Source organism: Mustela erminea, chromosome 9 (assembly GCF_009829155.1).
Source record: "Mustela erminea isolate mMusErm1 chromosome 9, mMusErm1.Pri, whole genome shotgun sequence".
NCBI classification, from domain to species: domain Eukaryota; kingdom Metazoa; phylum Chordata; class Mammalia; order Carnivora; family Mustelidae; genus Mustela; species Mustela erminea.
This window is the reverse complement of record NC_045622.1, coordinates 92,554,351-92,568,354: the sequence shown is the minus strand read 5'-3', so window position 1 is coordinate 92,568,354 and position 14,004 is coordinate 92,554,351.

Sequence of the window (14,004 nt, the reverse complement as noted above, 5' to 3'; positions counted from 1 at the left end):
CACGAAATAAGGTACATGTCGGGTAGACTAGGTCAGTCACAAAGAATTTCAGGGAAAGTGATGAATGTTAAATACTTCTGATAGAAGGATAATCTAGTGGTGAGGTGTTGGATTATTTCTAGGGAAAGTTGCTTAATTGGCCTTCATGCAATCTGATAGGCAGATATTACCTTAGAAGTAGAAGTCTTAAGCCTTCTATTTCATAATTTTGTGAAATATAAGAAGGCTCTCTAAGGTGGTGATTAATTAATGTGGCAACTTGAATGTCCCACAGGATGCCCAGATAGCTGATTAAACATTATTTCTGGGTATGTCTGTGAGGATGTTTCTAGAAGAGATTAACACTTGAATTGTTGGGCTGAGGAGAGCATATTGTCCTTTCCAGTGTGGGTGAACATCATTGAATCCACTGAGGGCCTCAATAGAATCAAAAGGCAGAGGAAGGTCAAAACTGCTCTCTGCCTATCTCCTGGAGCAGAAACATCAGTCTTCTCCTGCCCTGGTTCCCAAGCCTTCAGATTCTGACTGGAATCTTTACCATTGGCTCGCCAGCCCTTGGGCCTCTAAACTACACCACCAGCTTCCCTGGGTTTCTAACTTGTACATGGCAGTTCATAGGACTTACCAGAAGCTATAATCATGTGAGCCAATCCCTTATAATAAATCTCTTTCAAGATGTTTTTATAGTTAGATAGATATAGGTACATAGATCTAAGGAGTTAGATGGGAGATTATCTCCTTCTGAATTCTATTGGTTCTGTTTCTCTGGAAACCCTGGATAATGCACCAATATACCAAGGTTCTTCAGCTTTGCACATTAAGAAACTTGGATTTATCAGTATAGCTGAGTTGAGTTGTTTCATGAAGACTTATTCATGCTGAATGAGCTCACTAGAGAGTAATGAATATATACCAAAATGAAGTTGATTAGTTAGTCTTTTGGATAAATAAGACATGGTCACCTTGTTGGAAAATAATAATCAGAAGCTAGCTTGATGATTATAGATTCATAATAAAAATTAATTATAAGAATGGGCAATTGAATGTTATAATTGTTTTCTGTGCTATACTGTCCCTGAGGAGTAAGATATTAATTTAGAACCCTTCCTTTTGATCAGAATTTGAGTCCATATTTATAAAACATGGCTAAGAATTTATTTTCAAATGTGTGACATTTTATATGTAGTCAACAACTTTGGTTTGAGTAGCATCAAGTCTTGATTTGGCCTGGGAATTTTTCTATTTAAAATAATTGTGTGTCATTTCTGTGATGCTTCTTGTGTTGGTTTTATAGATTCCCTCTGAAAAGTTAAAAATATTTTAGGAGACTCTCATTACTGTCTCATTCCAATGCCCAGAAATCTTTAGGAACAGTTGTAATCAACAGAAGTAGATGGAAAAGTTGAGAATGTCACCATTGTAAGTCCCTAGCAAGCTCGAGAGTAAGGACTTGTAGGTAATAATGAACCATGTGGGTGAAGAATTTAAGAGCAGTGTGGTCTGAACAAATTAAAATACAGTCAAGAGTTATGAGATCAATTGGATAGATTTTGGAGGTAGCCAGTCGTGCATTCTAGAACGTAATAGTAAGGTAAAATTCAATTTGGAAAGTAGAAGTGTTGTAAAGCCTGGCATAGGGAGGAAGGAGGCATTCTCAGGTCAGTCATGGAACATTGACTGACTGAGTGCCACTTTCTGTCTTCAGTCCTCTGCTGGGTCCTGGGGACATAGAACTGAACAGAGGAAGGAAGCTCTCTGCTAGATGACATAGAGGGGAAGGTGGACATTGAACAACTACTTAAAAAACCCATCAAATAATCATCATTGTGAAGTGCTATAAAATAAAAGTTTAGAATTCCATGACAGGGTATCACAGTGAGAGTCTGTGGGGGTCTGGGTTCTGAAGATACATTCTGGTATAATAGAATAATAGATTCATTTGCTTATAATTATGAATCCGCAATTACCAATGGGGGCTTAGAATCGCTAAAAGATGAAGTAAGATACTGTTACTTACTGTGTTACTTACTGCGGACTCAGAGGATCGGAGAATCTTCTTTCATTTTCTAGTATTAGTAGCATAAGCTGGTGTCCTTGGGTAAATGTTTGAGACTCAGTGAACGTTCCGAGGTGTCTGGGTGATAACTGGCCTCCCTGGGATTCCAAGCTGTATCTGACTTGAGTGCAGTTACTTAATGACCCGATGCATATGACAAATTCCAAATGCCTATTTTGAGACTTATTTACTTTTATTAGTGTAGATGTATGTCCTAGGCAGGCATGTGGAAGATTGAACATTAATGAACTGTACCTGGAAACCGAGTAAAATCGAGGCGGGACTCAGAGTATTTTGGTCCTCATTCATTCATTCTGTAAATTGTCATCTGTGCCAAAATGTGTGGCCAAGGTTGCAGTGGGATTCCAGAGACTGTAATGTTAATAAACCATTTTCTCTCTTTTCCTGGGTTTGAAATGTCACCAGAGCCCTGAGACACAATAGAGGATTTTAATGTACATTCAGGTGTATGATTCTTTCTATTATCATTCTGATTATTATTATCATTATTCACATCCTATTAGCTTTTCAACTTGAGCTAATGTGACATTTCAGTGCTATGGAAAATCAATGAGGCAAAAATTTCTCATGCTACCACAAACAATTACTGTTGATTTAAGTACAAAGACTAAATACCACGTGGACAATATGGATAAAGAGATTAAAATGCACACACATACATACCATCCATTATTGAGAATCTTTTAAGTGGCTTTCAAAGTTAGTATTTTCTGCTAGGAAGAAAAGATTCCCTTATTGAATGACTATAGACTGAACTGAAACTTGCTTTCAGTGTAATTAGCTATGTCCTTACTTCTGATAATGATACAAAACTTTGGGTTTAATTAGACTCTAATTGCTGTTTTAAATTGTCTCCTGCCTCACACTTTGCTTTCTGTGCCATCTCATTCCGGTTTTGTGTGTGTGTGTGTGTGTGTGTGCGTGTGTTTAAATTTTTTTTTCCCCATTTTCTATTTTTGTTCCTGTGTCAACAACACAGTACTTAACAAGTGAGTCACAAAACTTCGAACAAACAGGGTGGTCCTACCAAGGTTACATGGTGTTTTTCAAGAAGCTTCTCTGACAAAGATTTTGTGTGACAGAGAGTGGCTGTCCAGCACATTTTCAGTTTCTCCTGGGGAACAACTAGCTCATGTTTCCTTGCAAGTAGGGATGACCACGTGACCAAGTCCTGGCCAGTGGAATGTGTATAGAAGTGATCCTGGCTCATCAAACCTTTCATATGATCTTCCATTTTCTTTCTTCCCCAGTCTCCTGGATGGATGTTGATGTCCAGGTCACTGTGAGGGTCATGTAGTCTCCAAGCTCTGCTATGCTACGTGGGGGGTCTCTCCTCTGCCCCTACCTACTGGGTTTCATTATTCGAGTGAGAAATAGTTTTCTAATGAGCTAAGCTGCAGAAATTCACGATATACCAGTTTTAGCAGCTGGTGTTACCTTCATTTGATAATGCCTCCCATCAACTGCTGGCTCGTGTTTTTCTTTACCCTCTATCAGTGAAGGTTTTCCAGAGTTGGGGGAGGCTAGCAAGACTTAGGTCCATTGGCCATTCAAGTAGGCTGGAGACTTGGGCAGAATTTCTTCTTCAGGAAAACCTGTTTTGCTGTTAAGGGCTTTTCACCAATTGCATGAGGCCTTCCCATGCAATTGAGATCATCTTCTTTACTTCAAGCCAACTGCAGGTGTCAACCACGTCTACAAACCACATCTCCTTCCACAGAAACACTCAGATTAGTGTCTACAACTCTATCAAACTAAGGGAAGGAAAACTTTGCTTAAATCCAGAAGTCTAAACTCTTAGAAATTATATAAGAGCTTCTTCTTACTGTAATAGAAATGCTAAATAGAAAACTTTACTGCAAGTACAGAATTTTTCTATCACAAAAGGCATCTACATAGTAGGAGTCACTAAATAAAATCAATGCTAGTCAGCCAGATGTATGCTGTGACTAAAGCTGAGCATAAGACTAGTAACGGTGTATGAAAAATTGGAGGAGGTCATTGAAATTGAATTGAATTGAAACCCATTGCGGGGGGGTGGGTGAGGAACAAAGCCATATGTGGGTTGGTTACAGTATTTTCTAACCTCTAAAGAGTAACATTTCATTTTTTCCCCCCTAAAAATATTCAAACTCTTGGAATTGGATGATTCCATTGGGATTGGTGACTTAGGAAATCCACAGGGGTTTTGACCTGGAAACATGGAAAATACGGAGAAGTGGGAGATAGGCAGAATCTACTGTCCATGCAAATGTAATTCAGGTGGGGATAAAATGCAGTGTGAGCTGGTGGTATGAGAGGGAACATGGCTGAAACTTCCATGTCTCAGTCTTATAAGATGGTGCTTTCAAATCATGTGAACAACCGACAAACACTGTTTGACGAGAGTCATGGAATGAGGAACAACGTAACCTTCAAGTACCTGCCCTGCCCCTCACAGCCTTTGTAACCTTGAACAGTAACATTTTAAGCCTCAGTTTCCTCACTTGTCAATTAAGGGGATTGTGTACCATGATCCCCAAAGTACCCTCAGCTATAACATTTGTTAATTCTCAAACTATCTCCTCTGAGGAGAGGTGGATGCTTCCACTCACTTCCTGGTTGTAGCAAAGTATTGAAAAGTTATTTAGAACTTAGCCACTCTTTAAAAATACCTATTGGGGGTGCCTGGATGGTTCAGTTGGTTAAGCAACTGCCTCCGGCTCAGGTCATGAACCTGGGGTCCTGGGATCAAGCCCCATGTCAGGCTCCTTACTCAGCAGGGAATCTGCTTCTCCCTCTCTGTCTGCCTGCTACTTTGCCTGCTTGTGCTCCCTGTCAGGTAACTAAATTAAAAAAAAAAAATAGTACCTATCAGGAATAGCAATAGCATCTACTAATATTTACCAAGTGCACTTAGGTGCCTGGCACTTTATACGCAGTATCGTGTCATCATCACACTATTCCAATAAGGTGTGGAAGATTAAAGTCAAGATGCAACCGCTTACGTGGATGGCTGAGGTCAGACCGCTGAACAGTGGCAGAGCAGGCGTCCACTCCCAGGCTTCCCAACGCCAGGGGACTTAACCCCTCCGCCGCACCATGCGGGGTCGTCCTCTCAGCCTTTACCCCGATTTCGTGCCAGATGTGGCCGAAGCACTGCTGTCTGCCTTTCTTTCTGCTCCTCTCGGCTCCCTCCTCAAGAAGCCATGTTCACACCTGCTCCTTATTTTGTCCACTCGTGTCCTTATTTCCCTCCCCATCCCCTTGCATGAGTCCCACCTGCCTGGGCCTCCAGTTAATAACGACAGCTGGAAGCTTCCTGCTTGCAGATAGCTTTTCTCTCTGGCTGTTTCCCAGCTGCTCGATGTGCAGCTTGTAGTTTGTGAGAGGAGCAGAGGGGCAGCTCCAGGATGGAAACTTGAGAACCGGCTGGCATCCATTCTCCCCTTTCCTTGAGACATGTTTGCAATTAGCTACACAATTTAGAGAAAAAGAGAAAAGTTGAAATGAAACACAGTAAAATAGAAAAGCAGAGAGATTGCTTCTGAAAGGTGGTTAAATTGCCTGGGTCAGTGTCCCCTCTGAAAAAGCTAATGGCATCTTCCCTGAAAAAGGCTCTTCCCTGTCTTGCAATAAGAAAAGCTCTTTCAGGACCATCAACAACCCTCTTCTGCTCACCCAGGGTCACCCCTCCTCACTGCATTCCTCATTTATTGTCAGATGCTCTACTCTACCAGGGGTCCTGTGGCTGTGGGCTATACTGACGGAGTGATGCCTTCGTCTGTTTTCTTTCATCAAATGCTTTTACAAATGGACTCTTCAGGCTGCTTCTTAGGGCTAAGATCTCCATTCCGGAACTCCAGTGCTTGCCACCTGATGAACTCTTGTCTGAGAGGCCCACTGTGAATTCCAAGTGTAAAAGGTTATAATAGGAATGCCTGTGTGGCTTAAATGGTTCAGTATCTGTCTTTGGCTCAGGTCCTGAACTCAGGGTCCTGGGATCGAGACCCACATCAGGCTCCTTGCTCATGGAGGGCCCACTGCCCTCCCCCTGCTCATGCTCTCTCTCTCTTTCTGTCTCTTTCTCTGACAATTAAATAAATAAAATCTTTAAAAAACAAATGTTACCAGTAAGACTCATATATCTAAATTTTACAAGTCTGCATGGTAATTCTTTTTTCTCCAATTCATAATAGTCTAAACCTGTATCTTAATTGATTATGAGGCATAAAATTTCTTTAACAAGTTTCCCTCTTCAACTATGTCTGAGAATTCAGGAGAGTGTCTAAATATTGCAACAATCTGTCCTGATTGTCACTATTTTGCTAGTCACCTCAGCCACCTTAGGGCTTGTACGTTATTGTCTCTGCAGTCTGAAATATGTGTCCCCTTGTCTTTGCATGCAGATTCATTTTCTATTATTGCCCTAACAAAGTACCCCAACCTCCTGGCAGTGAAACAACACATATTTATTACAGTTCTGCAGGTCAGAAGTCAAGTACAAATCTTACTGAACTAGCATCAAGTTATCAGTGGGGCTGTCCTCTTTTTCGGAGGCTCAACAGGGATCCACTTCCTGCTCATTAGTGTTGCGGACAGAATCCAGTTCCTCGTGACTGTAGGGCTGAGGGCCCTGTTTTCCTCGTGGGTGTTAGCTGAGGCCATTCTCAGCTCCTAGAAGCTGTTACATCCCTTGGCTTATGGCCTCTTTCCTCTATCTTCAAAACCAGCAACAGTGGATCCAGTCCTCACCTCGGATCCATCTGACTCACTTTTCTGCCTTCCTCTTCCATGTTTAAACTCAATGACACCATTGGGTCCACGTGGATCATCCAGGATAATCTCTCCACATCAACTTCCTTAACCCTAACAACTTCTGCAAATTCTCTTTTTCCGTGTAAGCTCACATAGTCACAGATTCTGAGCGTTATGAAGTGGACCGTTGGCACCATTGTTCTGCCTCTTCCTATTACTGAGACATCAGCTCCAATGTCACTCTCAGAGGGGCCTTCCTTGATCATAGGAAATATTGTTTACACAGCAATGATCATTACCTGCATTTATTTGCTTATTGTTTTTAATTGTTGACTGTCCATGTCTTCAACTAGAGTGAAAGCTCCTTAAGAGGGGTCTTGTTCACTGCTATAGTCCAAACACCTGAATAGTTATTGGTACATAATCGCTATTCAGTACATGTTTACTGAGTGGACAAAAGTGTACATAAATAGAAATGCTCTTGAACCCTCTGGTGGAGAGGATTCTGGTTTTGAGTCTTCATACTCTTCCTAAGTATTTCCTTGTCCAAGATGGTTGACAAAATGTCCACCGTCTTCATCAAACAACTCCTTCTGCCCAGGGCATTAGAACATCATTTTCCCAGGGCAGGACATTTCCCAAAGTCCAAGTTTTTCAGTCCAGGAATATTACTCGTAGACAACTTCAGTAAACAATACAGATAGGACTTCAGTCTTCTCTACCAGATTCTCTGTACATCATGAGGTAAAGATGTCCTCTCAGCACTTCCACTTTCAGTGGGTAACAATAGCTAGCTCTTGCATATCCCTTAATAATTTACATTTTTTGTGTAAATTTTTTGTGGGGAAATTATTTGTGGGGAAAGTACAGTTTTACCCTTATTTAGGAAAGATACCTTTTCTTTCCTTCCCAAAAAGAAGAAATACACTATGCAGTATAGTTTAGCTCTCTGTACTGTGTATATAGCTACCTATTATCTCAAGACTTCTTCTTTTCCTTTACATTTGCATTGCTTTATTACTGCATAAACAAATAAAATATTTTTTAGAAAAGAGAAAGGAAGTATTGCCTCAAAGTTGAAATGAAAAAAAATATTGTTTTCATAAAAAATCAGGAGAGATATTTCTAGCAATAAAATGGAAGTCCATCTCTAAACACACACAGATACACACACACACACACACACACACACACACACACACACCCCTAACAGAAATGAAAAAATCTTGGGCCCAGTCTTACTAGGACATGTTTTTATGGTAACATTTATGGATCCCAAGACATGAAGTGTAGCCTATGCTAAAGTACCCTACATATATATATATATATATATATATATATATATATATATATATATATTTTATCCCATTTAGTAATTTTTAAGCCTTCTTGGGTAGGTACTGTTACCCAATGTTATACACAAGGACTTTTGGAGAGAGAATTTCCAGAAGATATTTTGCACTCCAAAACTGATTGCTTGATGCCAGAAATCCATGTTCTTTTCAGGATTTTTCATTGCCCTAACCCTATCATCCTTTCTGCTTTGTTTTAGGTCACTCCAGTTGTCTTCTTCACATCAGTACACATACTACCCTTATGCTGTCCATGGATGCATCCTTTTCTGAGTCTGTCCTTCTAGGGGAATATTCCAGTGCTCAAAAAAACACTTTATTTTTGTTGTCACAAAACATGATTTCCTTCCAAAGCTTGATCTCACCAAGGAATCTCTGGGATAAATGCTAAGTGGAAAGCAATAGCCTGATCAGAAAGATGTAGAACTTGAATTTGACCCAAGGATCTGCAAATTTTGGTAGTAAGGTTTTGGTCCAGGAACATTGGAGTAAAGCCCTTGGGAAACGGTGGTGTCTTCCTGAGGCTAACAATTACCACACCTCTCCTCTGAGCTCTGGATCTGGGTCAGCACACTTCCATTTGGTTATCTCATTTTGTTTTATTAGCATTCCCCAAGACTCAGTTTCTCTATCTCTGAAATAGCATCCAGAACTTTAGTACCTTTCCCACTGGGGATAGTGACATTAATGTTATATGTTATAAAATGAAAACCATTTTCCAAATTCAAATCCTCGTACAAGCGATTACAAAATCCAAAGTGAAATGATAAAAAAGAACCTTGACCTGTTTTAAGTAACAAGAACATTTAAATCTTGCATAAATGCAAGTCCAGCAGGGCAGACTCCTGGTATTGAATGGAATAGAGGCTTTAGAGTGTCATCAAAGAGCCTGGTTCTTATTGTCTTTCCAATATTCTGCCTTCAGTATTGGCTTCATCTAAAGCTGATTCTTTTATGATGTTGAAATACTTTGCAGATGAAATCATGACCAAAGAGATTCTTTTTCCTGTCCAGCAGGGGCAAAAGAGAGAGACCTCCTGCCAAGAATTTTATGTAGTATGCACTTTCCTTTAGTTTGATTGGGCCAACTTATGTCTCAAACTACCACTAGATAGGAAAGAGTTACCATAAGAAGGCTATTCACTGATTAACACAGACTAAATAGAGGTGAGGTAACATCTGTCAGTCTCATGGGAATAGGGGGTCATTTGCATAAAATTGGAGCAATGTGTGAAAAAACACAGTTGAGTCTGTGGCTAGGCAGGAGGCAAATCTGTGCCTTCTGTGTTTCCTCTATTTATTTATTTATTTATAAAAATATTTTATTTATTTATTTGACAGACAGAGATCAGAAGTAGGCAGAGGGGCAGGCAGAGAGAGAGGAAGGGAAGCAGGCTCCCTGCAGAGCAGAGTGCCTGACATGGGGCTTGATCCCAGGACCCTGGGATCATGACCTGAACTGAGGGCAGAGGCCTCAACCCACTGAGCCACCTAGGTGCCCCTGGGTTTCCTCCTTAAAAAGGCAGACTGGTTGCTAATATGACTGACTAGAGCCCAGGATGTTTATTGCTTGAGCTGCTAATGGAGTCCTTGTTACACCCTCAGATATAAGGAGAGTTCAGGTCTTGAGAACAGATCAGTCATGACAGTTTCTTCCTATTATTACAGGCATGTTCCATACAATGTACCTTTGCCACTCCTTCTGTCAAGAAGTAAAATTTATTTCTCTACCTTATGAATCTAGACTTGTCTTGGAAGTTGCTGGAACCAAACAAACAAAGAAAAACCCCAAAAAACTGTAGTGGATATTGTAAAGGTTTTCAGTCTAAGTCTTAAAAGATGTGATAGCTTCTAATCTTACTCGTGACCCTAAGACTGCTGTGTATAAAAGCCTGAGTTAACTTCTTTGAGGATGAGACATCACAGGAGAAGAGAGGTCAGGCTAACAACAGACATGAACAGATACATGATGGCTATTTCAAGCCTCTGTATTTGGGGTGGTTTGTTATACAGTAATAGATAACTGGTGTATGATCTATTGGTCTGATTATTTAAGAAAGAGGGGTATTATATGTATATTTTTAATAACGTATAAAGCATATTATTCTTAATATGTAGGTTTATATTTAAAACAGGATAAGCCATAATCTATTTTAAGTGTTTATTTGTAGGGGAAGAAAGAATAGAGCGAAGGGTAAGGGTATAGAATTCTTTGTTGGTTTGAATTTGTAATCATGTAAATATCATACATAGTTTTACAACAAAATAAAAATTTAAATACAATCCTAAACATCAAAAGCTCAAATTAACTTAAATTTCTATCTAGTTAATTTTCATAGTAACTTAAAAACACAGTTATTTGTCTATCTATCCCTGTAGGAGAAAGATAATTTCAAAAACAAACAAACAACAACAACAAAACGCCAAAACCCCCAAACAAGGACAATGAACAAAAACTACCTTAAACTTTGTTATTCCAGGGGAACTATCCATCCTTGTTTACTATTGGGGTCCATTGTACCATTTTTCAATCTTTATAATTTCATGTTATTTTACCAAAAAGAAAAAGAGTTCATATGGACATATATGGAAATTGCAAGACATAATTAATTTTATTCTACTTTTTAAAGTAAATTTTCTCTTTAATATTTATCTGCAGTAAATTATTCTGAGAAACCTATTGATTGAATGAATTCCTGGATGAGCAATAAAAATCTGTGTCTTTATTCCTACATTTAACATCTATTTTCCTCTTTGTTTACAATTAACTGTATTTTACAAAGGGGGGGTTTGGCAAAGAGAAATAAGATAAGGAATTCAAATGTTCAGCAAAGGACTCTTTTGCAGACTGTGCATCTACCTTCAAACCAGAATGACTTCAGGGAAGCAGTCAGAACCCTAAATATTAAGTGTTCTATCTTGAATGCTCTCAATAATTGCCTTTAAGAAAAAATGTAACCTTCACCCTTATGAAGAAGGTGAATTAAGAACTCCAAGTTCTCTTTCCTTTTATTCAGGCACTGAGGCAGTGCAACTATATATTTAGCAGTGACAGACTCAGCTTTATGGAACTAATTATGAAAACCAATTATTTATTTTTTTCTCCATTAAAAAGCACAGATATATGTGAATATCCTCCCTGAAGAGTGGAGAGTTTCTAGGAATCTTTTTTTTTTTTTTTTCTCGATGAGAAGAGGTAGCATTTAATTTTTTAGAGCAGCTACTCCAGATTGGTTTTGTGTTTAATGGAATGAGCTGATCGAATGCATGTGGAGAACTGAATATTTCTAGCCCAAGAGTCATTATGGACATATTGGAGTGGAGACCTTGGTAAATTAGGTATCAAGCTAAAAGCAAACTTAAAATGAATTCTAATCCCATTCAACATAGAAGGTACACTCATGTTTAGCCAGGCACTGATGCAGGGAAAAACAAAAAACAAAACAAAAACCAAACAAACAAAAAACAACCCTAACAAACAAACCATAAAACAAAAATCTCTTTCCTTAAGAGATGACTTTCCAGTGAGGAGAAGAAATATTTATGAAAATAAAATTGACCTGTTGTGATAGTGAGTGATGTGTCCACCGAATACTATGGTATTCCAAGTGTTAAATGAATCAGCTTGAATAGGTGAATATATATGAATAGAGCGTGGATTCAGAGGTGATCTCTGTGCTGGGATTGTAAGGGCGGGACATAGTTGGGTGGGGACACCAAAGCATTTCTAGACAGAAGAAATGGCAGTATAGAAAGGTTTGAAAGTGCAACATGCATTTGGGTAAAGGTAGGAAGTCCAGAATGGTTTAAGCATGAGGTGTGTGAGACAAATGGGACCATTTAATGGAGGCAAGAGTTATCTGTGCCTGTATCCATTCTCCACAACTATTCTGGGCCAATGTATTTTTGGAGAGGGGTAAGTAGCTGGAGGGTGAAATTGGCAGATGTTGTTGTGAATTGGGAGTTTGGGAAGAACAGAGGGCCTGATGGTAGAGAGCATCAATAGCTTCCAGGTAGCACCCATTCCAGTATTTGGAAAGGGACCCCACCACTTCTTGTTTTGGTTGCTCTTTCACATGCAAAATAATGATTGAGTCATTCTAAAAAGTTTCTAATTACTAATAAGATATCTAAGGAAGTAATGACAGAAGGACGTCTTGGACAAGCTTGGCACTGCCTGAAATCCTCATAAAGACTAGAATGAACATAGGGGAGAATGGTGCCCTCTTACTGAGGGAGCCAGGCCCCCATGTAAACCTGTGGAATTGAAATAGGAGAATGAAGGCTCAAAAACATGGTCCCAACATGGATTTGCCAGACACCCAGAAGTGTAAGGTTAAGACTTTGTTGTTTATTTATTTATTTGTTTGTTTGTTTAATTTAAGGGGTGGCAATAATGTTAATAGCAGGAAAGGAGGGAGCTATAATTACTGCCATTATCCTATATGTATCTTGCCAGAGTTGAAGTCTGGGCTCTTGGGTCTTGGTTATTAGGAGTTTACTTGCTGACTGATGATGTCTGACTACAACTGGAGTTAAAGCATCAAGTTGGTAATGCATATTTCTATGTATTTTGTATTGTGATTAACTACTATGGTTTGGTATATCCTAACCACTCACTGCCCTGTTCTCAATACATCTGTGTTGAATGAATGAATTGTGTACCTTATATTAAACAGGATAATATACCTGTATATACTAGACTGTATGTTCTATGAAGTGCAGATTTTTTTGTAGTAGATTACAAAAAATGGCTTCAGATCCAACCCTGGATGTGCACCCCGTTTGAAATGTGATTTTGAAAAATGTTTCTGCTGTTCCTTCCAAGAAAAGATGGAATATGTTTCTTTAGCAGTTTGGATCTCAGCTAGACTTCTGACTCACTTTGACTAGTAGAATGCAGTAGACGTAACATTTAAAAAGTTCTGAGTGTAGGCCTCAGGACCTTATAGTTTCTGCTGTCACTCTCTTGAAACTAAGGCCAACATACAAAGAAGCCACGCTGGTTTTCTTGGAGTTGAATAACCTTATGGAGAGAGAGGTCAGCCCCAGCATCCAGCATGTGGATGAGATGAGACCGTCTTGGAGTCTGAGAGACTCAGCTGGTAGCTGGACTAAAACATAGTCTTAGTCCAGCTACCAGCTCACTGCCCTCACAATGAGGAATTACAGATGGAGTCAGCTAAAAATCGTCCAGGTGTTTCAAGCTCAAATTATTGGCCCACAGATTCATGAGTAAGTAAAATGGTTATTTAAAGCTGTGGAATTTGGGGGATGGTTTGTTTCATGACAATAAACAATTAACATGCTTTATCTATATTATTCACTGCTGGATTTCTAAAGCTTAGCCAATCTTTTGGCACATAAATAGCCTTTGTTAATTTTTTATCAACTACAAATTTTGATTCTTACAAGAATCATACAAGGTAAATGAGTATGTTATTAGACTCATTTTATAAATGAGGAAAAAGAAGTTCAGAGAGATAAAGTAACTGGTCTCTATTAGTCAAAATGCCAACAGGAAGCATAGCACCCACACCATAGATTAAATTGAGAAGAATTTGGTATAAGGGCAATTTAGAGAGGCATGAATAGGGAGTTCAATCGTCTGAGATTGTAACATGGAAACTTGTTGTTACTACCCCAGACCTGAAGGGCAGAGAAGAAAGAGCTGTTATCAGAACCCAGAAAAGGAGAGGCCCTGAGTCAATGGCTGCTTAACCGGAACTCAAAGCTTTGGTGGAATGATGCCTATGGGAAGGAAGATGCAAAATAAGTGCCCTAATCTCACTATCCTCCTATCCTCTGGTTTGTTGCTGATGCTTCATTGGACAAACC